This window comes from Pimephales promelas, chromosome 22 (genome assembly GCF_988280905.1).
Source record: "Pimephales promelas chromosome 22, fPimPro1.hap1.1, whole genome shotgun sequence".
NCBI lineage: Eukaryota > Metazoa > Chordata > Actinopteri > Cypriniformes > Leuciscidae > Pimephales > Pimephales promelas.
This window is the reverse complement of record NC_142790.1, coordinates 18,076,596-18,087,831: the sequence shown is the minus strand read 5'-3', so window position 1 is coordinate 18,087,831 and position 11,236 is coordinate 18,076,596. Positions and strand designations below refer to the sequence as shown.

General features: G+C 36.9%; 1 protein-coding gene across 1 annotated transcript in view; it reads left to right on the top strand.

Annotated features, from left to right (window-relative positions):
• cntnap2a (contactin associated protein 2a) overlaps nucleotides 1-11,236 on the top strand; it is a 349,787-nt gene that overhangs the window by 71,253 nt on the left and 267,298 nt on the right. The gene's annotated exons all lie outside the window — the stretch shown is intronic.

Below are 11,236 nucleotides of genomic sequence, written 5' to 3'. Positions count from 1 at the left end.
GCTAATTAATAATCTTCTGATTAATCAGCGTCACACCACACAGGCGATAGAGATCAAATGCGCATGCGCGGCGCGCTGACTTTGACGGACGTGAAATGCAGCCAATCACTGACGAGGATTCCAGCGTTCCACCAATGAATCGCGCTTGGGCGTGGTCTGGGTGTATGAAATGTGTATGATACTGCAGTACCATCGAATTTCACATAGAGGGAGATTATACACTCTGAGCATACACTGGCACACACTGAAAAACGGGTAAAACGGATTTATAAGGACATATTGAGAAAAAGCGGGAGGTGGTTAATCGCTACCTTATAAGCCTTTCTACACTGCTCGACTTATGAGGACATTAGTGCTGTCCTCATAGTTACGGTATGTCCTCATAGAGTCGGTATGTATCCATGTGTTTTGTCCTCATAATCCGGTCGCACCAACGCACACACACACACACACACACACACACACACACGCACACACACACACACACACACACACACACACAAAGCAGATTTGTATGAATTTCTGCAGAGGTCGACCCTCAACACTTACAGCCACCATTTCTCTGTACAAACTGATGAAAATTAATCAATGTTATTTAAACAGAATGTGTTTGTCTATCGTTTTTTCTACCATGAGACTTTTTAAATTCACAGACCACTAAATGTGATGATTCTCTTTTGACACACCATAAAATATAATTTTTTATTATTATTCACAATATGTACATTAAGTCTTTATATGTGGAAACATAGCTAAACTACTTTAGTATTTAAATGTACAGTTATTATTTTATTAGGGGCCAAGCACCGAAGGATACGAAGAATGGATATTTTTGCTTATAAGTACTGGACGATTTGTTCAAAATCATAATAGTGTTCTCGTTAGATTCAGGGCATCATGCCGAGTCAACTGATATACAATTTTCCCAGATCGGCCATTTTGGCTGTCGGCCATTTTGAATTATGTTCTAAAATTATGTATTTTTTGAACGCATTAATGAATTGTTACGAAATGGGTCATCAAGACCATGCACTGGAGGAGTCTGAGAAGTTTCGAAACAATGTTACCTAGTGATACAATCTAATTTTCAAATGATTATTACTCTGGCAGTGGTTGACTTATTTTTACGGGAGTCATATCATTAGACTCCGGAATCCTTGCTGAGTCCAACGATACCAGACTTGCCAGGTTCCGGCATATGGTTTGAGGTAAAAAACCTTTGCCGATATCTTCGAAACCGCTAGTCCGATTGAGACGAAAGCACCGTCAGAGGTTTGGAAACCTGTCGTTGGTTGTTTTCTCAAATCTCAAAATATTAGTAATAAGGTGTAGCAAAATTCAATCAAAGTTACATGTCAATCATTTTTTATGTGTTTACAAATTCCAAAATTAAATGATATTTTCACCAAATTTGACACACACATGTATGGGCTCACTCTGAGGTCACAAAAAAATGGTGGGATTTAGCCTCTTGGTGGCGCTATAATAGAACATAACATGCTATACTGCATTGGTAATGCAGCAATGTTAATGCATTGGTGTCACATTACGAAACTCAGTTTGTTTCATCAGCACCATCCCTTGAAGGTATTCAAAAGATTTCAAGACAGCACCACCTTTTGGTCAAATATTACAATTTTTTTTTGTTCTTTTAACAAAATTTCGAATAATTCTCATAACTTTTGAATAATCTGTGTATTTTAATGCAACTGGTCTTAAGGTTTTTTCATCGTCACCAAATTCGATGAAACTACGCCACCTATTGGTTGAAAGAGATAATCCAATTAATCACATTTTGAGTTAATTTATGTGATTTTTCAGCCATTTTGCCTAAATTCATCTTTAAATCTCTTCAGTTGCTCATTGCTGCAGTTGGTCGGACACATGTTGGCATGTCTTGTCGTCTTCTTTGCAATTGGCCCCTGTTGTTGCTGCATGCAGCTATATTTAATTATATATTTAATAATATACATTTAAATTTTTTATTACTTTAATAACTATTTATTTAATTTGAGAACCCTTTATTTTACCATTATATGCAACAGCAGTTCAAGCATCTCTTTTCCCACAAATACATCGTTCATGCATGAAACTCTAACCAAACACTGATTGGTTCTTTCAAAGTCGTGACACCAGCCAATCAGAAGTACTTCCAAATCCACGTAACCATATATGTATATATAAAAGTTAGATTAGCTGCGCAGTACTTGGTAGCCTTGTCCGCCTAAATGAATTATACATAAACACCTATTTTTTTTTTACCTAATTATTTTGCACTGAAATGACAAACTCAAGTCTAACGGCTCTGACAGCGTTGCATCACGTGCAACTATGCAATATTATAGCCTATGTTCTTTGAAAATATAGTACTATGTCAACTAGTGATATCAGCACAAGAACTGTTGAGGAACATGCAACATAATTTAAATACTGTTTTTATCATTTGTTATAATAACTGACAGACACTATCTGAACACCATGTTTGAGGAGAGTGTGCAGCTGTCAGTCACCACGCCGATGGGGATATTGGCATTCAGAATCACAGATTATTCTTTTTGGAAATATGACCAATTTTCACCGGAAAATGTCATCTGAACAAGTAAGAAATATTCACTTTTGTTCTGGATCTGACATCACAGTAAAATCTAACAGTTGCTTATAAGTTATATCACGCAAAACTGTGCAAATTATACTTTGTTCTCAAATTGGTAATGTTAACATTGCAGCATTGCAAGATGTCCTTTCGATATGTATCCTTGTTTTCGCTTGGGTCCGGTTGCAGTCTCTTTTTTTCTGTAGCCACTCTTAAGTCTTTTGCATTTTACAGCGAGTGAATCTGTTGTCACTAGTGATTGTCGTTTGAGCCTTTCTGGATCCGCCATCAAATTGATGAGTTTAATTATATCAAGTGCTGTGAGAAAAAAGGCTATAAATCTCCACCTCCAGCATCCTCACGCAATATAGCCTACTAGCTGAGACTCCTTTGTGTGTACGGATCTTTTTTTACAGTCTATGGCACAGATGTGACGTAATGACGAAAAGAGATGCTCGAATCTCCCGCGGAAATCCACTGGAGAACATTATTACAAGATTACACTTTACCACTGGAAGCTCATCTGTTGTGATGACTCACGCTGCTGTGACACTTCTTAATTGTCATTTAACAAAGCAAGCTGTCATTATTCAGACTGGATTTTCCATCTCAGTAGAATTGGCTGTCATTTCCTTCCTACCATCTTCTCATTCCTTTCTTCTTCTTTAATGGCTCCTCTCTCTTTGTATAGAACGATGTGGTGTTTTGTTCCAGCAGGCCGTTGAGCTGAGAGATGGTGGTGGACATCCATTAGAGGCGCTGTGAAATACATCTGTGATTAATTCTCATACTTCTGCGCTTTACACAGCAGGAGCTGATAAGGTAGCTATTGTTTGACCCTTTAGTGCAGGGAATTTCTGTTTTATTACCAGTGAGCTGTTGCACTACAAAGTTCCACGACTTGAATTCTCCATCTTTCACTTATTATTAATGGCTCAATAAAAGTTTCAAATGGCCCTTCTATCGGCACATAAATGAATCTCGTATGGCCTGTCGGAGACATTCGCACGTTGCCTGTGTGCTTGTGTGTCTTTGCACAAAATCAATGCAGTGAACAAAAGCAAATCCAAATGGACACTGGCTGACAGAAAGTGAATAAATAAAAAATGACAGATAATTGTGTCTCTTGGCCTCCCGAGCGAATTCTTGACTTGAGAACAGGGGCTATGGCAGATGCTCATGGGAGATTGCAAATCAGCTCTCACTATTTACAAAGAGAAATTGGCACATTATGCAAATAGCTGTATTATATTGCCTCGGCATCTTTTAATTTTACGAAGTGGTTCGGCGATTAACTTCATAAGATATTCATTGAGACTCTACAAGGACAGTGATTTGCACTGCAGGCACCGTGCCGAGTTCAGAAGAAGTTCAGTCATGTGATGTGAAACGCACCCTTTCATCAGTGCATATGTCGAATGATCCTCTGGCTTGTGCACTAGCATTTTATTGACTGTAAATAGAGCAGAAAATAGATCCACTGTAAGATCTCCTGTTGTGTTCAGCATGCCACAGTAATCAAACAAATAGAAGTATTTAATTGCATGGGTGGCGTTAACGATGGACTTCTAATTATTTTTAGTGCATTAGTACTAATCCGATTTTCATGCACGGCCTTTTTTGTCCCTAACAGACCACTCGGATCTTCAGTTCGTCACTTCAGATGTTTTGAGACAAATTGCTGTTTATTTTGGTGTGTGTGTGGCGGAGCATTTCATTCTGCAAATATTTGCAGAATCTGTTTCTATGTTTCCCAGTTGTAATAATTGCTGAATATTCCTGAGACGTAACTCTGAGAACAAAGAATACTGCTGTGCTAGAGGAATTTGCATACTTTAAAGGGGTCATATAATGGTACATGCATTTTTACTGCTTTTTTACTGCTAAAGTTGATTGTACTGAAATGTGTGTTGGCAGTGCCTGTACACAACCATCAAATGATAAAAATCCATCCAGTGTTTTGTTTTCCCCTGCCTCAAATTAAGCCGTTCGTTTTTGTGACGTCAATTAAACGGACTGTTTTGCTAAGAAGCTGCTCCTGAAAAAAAAAATCGGTACTGAAACTATTTATGTTCCCTCTGAACTTCCTGAAGAAGTAAGTGTAAAGTTTTATTAACCTTTATATTAATCTTTGCAAATCGCGAAAAAATACGTTTTTCCTGACCATTAGTTGTAACGTCAATCTGTCAATGAACTAACGTATACGTCAGTAAACACATAGTATTCGTATCTCACTTCTCTACCCTGCCAGTGCATACAAAAAATAGATCAAAGTGACATTACGTTAACCAACCATTTAGAAATAATTGACGAACTTCTTTGGGGGTCCGACTCCGGTTCAAACTGATGCAATTGGAGCTGTGTCCTCAGAGACTCCCGCTGCCATTCTCTTTCCAAAATATACCTTCAACTGTTGTCAAGGCAACACTCCACATGTGTTGTGTCGAAATGCCGCAGAACATAGGGGCGAAGTGAGCGAAGCTGATTTTCGTTAAAGGCTCTGAAATGGCATGCTGAAAACAGAGCTGTTTTTGATTAGTGTTTTCTTAAAATACTAATGAGAATTTTTAATAAAAGTATATTACAATGTTTTCATTTAGACCCTAAACATTCATATTAGCTTGTAGAAAAAATGGCATTATATGAGCCCTTTAAGACACAAGTCTCTGCTATTTGCAGATTTTCATATTGTTAACCGTGCAAACTTTACAACAAAAAGTTTTTTTTTCGGAAGTGCGAATTAGTGTACAATTCACATCAGTAACTTAACTGTTTGTTTTATTTTTTTATTTTTTTATTTTGGCGGAGTCTAAAGTTAATGGTACATATATTATATTTATATGTATTTTATAATAAAAATCAAGTATAATAATTGATTAAAAATGAAAATATTTCAGTTTTTTTTATTTTGTTTTTATTTATAGTTATAGTATACTTTTGCCTTTTGAGCGAGTCTAAATTTAATGGAACCCAATACCTTTTAATAAATGCAATATTTCAACTTTTTGAGGAGTTACTCTGCCTGTTTGGCTAAGTGGTGAGTGGACAGGAAAGTAGGGGTTATAGAGGGGAAGAGAAATGACCCGGGTTGTTCTGTATGCGTATCATAGAGAGGAAAAACCAAATGTGACTGGCTTCAACAAGCTGTGATTTAAGTTTGTCTAAAACTTAAACTTTTCCTTTTTAAAGTTATCTTAAGGTTCTATAGCATACAACCACCTAATGACCCCCGTTGATAAACATTATTTGTTAAGCAGTCCCGTGGCCCACACCGTGTGTCTGGTTTCTAAGTTGGAAGTTTTATGTCTTTAATAAAAGAAGCACAACAGCACCTATTGTCATTAGAGGTGAAATTAGGCAGAGCGGGCATTGTTTTGGAAAGGGAACGTAATTTATGCGGCTTGCCAAAGGGAAGTGAGTTTAATTCCTCAGGGCTAATGAGCTATAAATCAGTCTATACAGGCTGTCAGAGTGTTATCAGTACACCATCTCCCGCCACACTTCCTTATGATCAGCTCTCTACCTCTCTCGCTCTCAAATCTCAGCCCTCTGACTCACTCACTCAATGGAACAAATGGTAACAAATGTCCATCAAATGTATTGGTGCTTATTTTTGACTATACAATATAAACCACCTCATATTTTTTTGCATGCCAATTCACTACAACCCCGAGCAGGTTTGATTAGTGTGCCGACCAGACACTCAACTTCCTGTCAAGGCTTGGGGGGAAAAGCAAATTGATTGCATGTTTAAAATGTCCAAAATGAGCGATTTATCTTCCTATCGCGATCACTTCAGGATGTAGGAAAGTAGGTTAACTTAGGCAAGCGAGCATCACATGCTTTCACTTTTCACGGGCAAATAATTCACCTCCCCTGCAAAAGCACAATGCATCGTTGTCCAAGTTATCTCTTTGTGTTGTGCAGCTAATTGGCTGAGTCAACACTTAATTAAAGTAATACTTCTTCTCTCTTTCAATCCCTCCTCTTTACTTATGTCTTTCACACATCGATCTCACCGGAGTATGGTGTTGTTGCTGGAATGATTTGTGTGTTTGGCAAACCTCAGGTACCCTAGATTGGAAGTCTTGCTAAACTGTATAGCTCAGATGAATCAGTCACAAAATGGAAAGCATGTTTCTTTATACAGATGGAGAGATTATGCATCATTTGTTAGGTATAATTTGATCATTTGTTAAATTCCAAAGTACATAGTGTTAGTAGTTGTTGAATTGCAGATGCATCAATCATAACACTGAAAATTTGTTTTAGCCTATGTATCATGGGGAACAGGCCAATTTTCCTCATGAGAAGTTTCCTTCCTCAGGCCATCAGGATGTTTAAGGAGTCGTTTACCCAAAAGATAATTTAGTTTATTTGTCATGTCATTCCAGACTGGTATGACTTTCATTCTTCTGTTGAATATGAATTGTGATTCAATATAATGAGTTTGGGTGATACAGTTTTTGTTACATTGGATCACTGGCTCGATTCTTGTAAGGGTATTAAAGATTTTAATTTGACTGTTTGTGAATTTGGTTGTGCTGTATAATTTTTTTTTAATGAAATAATCAGTTTATATTAGTAATTTTGTTTTGGACTGAATCAGACAGTTTGGTAGTTTTTCATTTTTTGTAATTATTATTTTGCAGTACACAGATTCACAGATACAGATTATAATTGTCACATTCGGTTTAAGGTCATTCAAATGAAAAATTCAAAATCTTTTTTAATTGTAGCCAGCCCTAATTCTTGTACTTAATTATTTATTTATTTCTTATACATGCATTTGTTATAGCACAGATTTGGAGAGGTCGGTAGAAAAACGTCTGCCTTTGTACCATGTCTATGTGAAAATTGAAGCTTTAGACTTGAATGTCGACAAACTGCATTGCTACAGAGCTGCAATTGCTGTCATCTAATGTTCCCTAATTATTCTCCGAAGATAATTCCTGCATACACAATGCTAAACCAATTAAAGAGTAGCTGGATGAATTCCCAGATGAAGTTAAAAGCCTGGTTTTCCAAGTCAACAGTTTGAAACATCATTGAAGGACACAGAATACTTTCTGAATACCTTCTTGATTTTAATATATTGCTTGCTGTTTTCATTATTTTCTCGACCCCCTGTAGGTAAGCATATCCTTGGTGAAAAAAGCAAGCACTGGTGAGAATGTGTTTATGAGCTGTAGACGTTTCATAAATCCATCCGTCATGATAGACAGCTGGAAGTGAAGAGCGCAGATTTAATTTGATGGTTGACTGCCTCCCTTTAAACTCACAAGGAATTATTCCCATAGGACCCTTCACCCAAAAGAATAAATAAATTAAAATACACACATATATATATATTTTAAGATAAATTCAAAATAAAATGACATTGTGCAAACAACTGCCCTTCAAAATAACAACTATTTTAAAAGAAACAGTTTAATCAAACATTGCATTTGTTATCATTTACTAACCTTCATTCCATTACAAACTATCTGAATGATCAAGCTGCTCTTTTCCATATGTGGATGGAAAATGGGGAAATATGGGCTGTCAAAGTCCAAATATGACACACAAAAAAACTGGAGAAAGCATCATATATGCTATATTCTTATTTTTATGAAGTCATATGAAGCTTTTGTGCAAGAATCAGATCTTGTCTGAAAAGTTTTTTAAAGGACAACTCTGGCAAACACATTGGTACCTTGTCAACTGTTCTCTGAGATTTGTTTTCTTGATAATCAAATGTAAAGAGTTTTATCTCTAGAAACTGTTTAGCATATAACGCTAGTATATAGGGCATAAAGTAATGAAAAATAAAAATCGCCAGTTAATACCAATAACAAGGCTCAAAATAGCCCAACACTAACACAGTAACATAATGAAGGTCCCATTTACAAAAACGTTGTTAGTGTACAGAGAGTTTAAGAAGAAGATATTTTATAATGACAGTCCACGTCGCGAATACAGGCAGGAGCCATCTTTGGAAAACAGTTTGATTGTTTAATTGCCAATGGTAATTAAACAGAAGGTATACGTGTGATGGAGTTAAACGTTTAGTTGCAAGGGCGTTGTTCTCATAATTCAGTAAATCGAGGTCTGAATCGCATGAGTATCTAAACAATCTCCACACTTGAACATTCAGATGTATAGGTGGATTTTTCAGATACATTCAGCTCTGGTATTTCATGTAGGTCGTTTTTAGTGCCACTGGTGAGAGTTCACATCCTTTTGTACATTATTTCTGAGTGGAGGTAGACAGAGGCCAGCTCCCTGAGCACTCCATGCCCGGGGCTGTTGAGTGCTCTGGGATTGTGTTTGTGGAGCAGGGCAGGAGGAGGTGAAGTCACCTGTTTGGCGGCTTGTCCGCTTGCGAGCCTGGTGACTGGGCATTGATTCAGCTTGGCAGCTTTGGCGGATTTGCCAAGCAGGTGAAGAAGAGACTTGATTTTGGCTGCAAACTGCTTCTGGCAGGAGGTTGGCAAGGCATGTCAGCCAAGTACTCAGATGCTCTCTGGCTTTTTCATGACCATATGTGTGTCTATGTATATATGTGTAATGAAAATATCACCGTCCCTGTCAAGATATCTTGAAAATAATGAGCTTATTCCCTTTCCCCATGTACTTCCAGAACTAACATGAAATCTGATATTGCCATCATTTTTTTTCCAGCATCCTCATTCAGTGCGTGCTACATCGAGACGATTCGTGAGAACAGAGCTCACTGTGGGGAGGACTTAATGATGCAGAATGTCTTTAAAGAGCTTGGCGCTTTATTAGCGGGCCTGCTGTCAAGGGGTAGGGGCTTATGAAGTTGGATCAGGCCGCACACACAAACATTTACAAAGTTATTGCATCATTTTTATCATTCAGAAGGAGGACAGGATTGCTCGAAGGCCATGCCAAACTCTAGTTTAAGCAGTCAGTTTTTCTGCAACGTTGCATTATATTGGCCGAATAAATCTGGTCTGTTGTGCAAATAAACAGGACTTTAGATCAAGTTTTAATTGCTTGCAAAGGATATTTGCTCCCTCTGGGAAAGGATGTCTGCAAAAACGGTTCTTAATGAGAAGATTGGTTGGGTGTAATTTTGAGTTTGCAGAGTTAAAAAGTTGCAACAGACTTTCAAATTCAACTTCTAAAACCAAAGGTCAGGGAAAAGTCTTGAGAAGGTGCAATAAGAGCAGTGGATTCAGAAATGTGAGTGTTAGAAATAAAGAGCTCAATGGTGTTATGAAGCAGAGTGGATGTTAAGGACAAAAAGGAAATGTCTGTGGGTGTTAACTTTGCACAGCGCAATGCAGGAAAGGGTCTTTTGAAGTCTTGAATGAATGCTGTAATTTGCTGGTAATTTCCACTACAATCACCACCACATAAGTACAGATTTAAAATTCTTCACCTTTACCTTTTCTTGACACCAAGTGCTTCCTAATCAATACATTTTAGCACCATCTAATTACACAACTTCAATGAACCCCCCTCAATTGGATTTCCAGGAGTGGATAAGGGCTTGAACCCTTATGGAATTCTCAAATTAAATATAGGCATGCTGGAATAACAAGCCAAATTTGATCTGTGGCTCAGGCTCGGTACACAATTCTCATTTTAGAGATCACCACTGCACTTCTTGAGGGCACCAAAATTGGTTTCCAGTGCGGAGGGACTTGTCTGAGCCGAATTAGAATTCCTCAACTCAAATGAATCTTATCTGTTTTTGCCAGGGAACTGATTGCATTAAACGTTTTAATGATTCACAGATGTCCACTTTCAGACCAGTCCTTCTAAAGGTATGATTCTCGTCTGGTTTTGGATCAATTTGTGTTTTTTGATAGATTTACGCTGTGGTTGCTTGATAAACATGCTTGTTTAGAGTATATTTTCTACCTTGTGATACAATATGATTTGTCACAATATTTCACAAATCATTAATTACATCATATTAGAGCTGTATTGATTGCTACTAGTCCAAACAAATTCGAAGATTATCTAAATGTTATTTTTAACATTTAAAAAAAGCACAAAATCGCCACAATACATAATTTCAGTATTGGAAGCTATCCCTATCTCTTTGTAAACATTTAACTCCCGATTAGCTGTTAATGTGTTGGAAAACAGGCGAGAAAGCGTTAAAGGGTTTTAATTTTGCTTTGCGCTGAAAATTACATTGACAGTGTAATTGGGATTATTATTTAAAAAAAAAAACATTTTATTTTTATTTATTTTATTTTTTTTTGCATTTCTTTTTCACGAAAAATGTGTAGATTTTTCTTATTTCTGTTAAAAGTTAGTACTGTCATTGCAGGTAATCTCCTGATTTCTGACCAGTCTTTAGAAAGCTGTTTTTTTTAGATGATCAAATTTGAATTTGTGAATCTTAATATAAAAATAAATATTTTTTTTTTTTACGTCCAATCATGTATATGTGAACGTTAACTTTTGACCACATTTTTAATAGAATTGTGACTTTGTTGGGGGGGCTCTGGAAGTTAATATATTAATTCAAGGATCTCAACTATTGATTGATAAAATATCTTGAAATAGTGTCATGTTATATCAATGTATGATTCTGACAGCACTAATTTTAGTAGTCATTTGGCTAAAGACTATAACCATGATTGATAAACCCTATCATGTACGTTAGTTCTAGATACA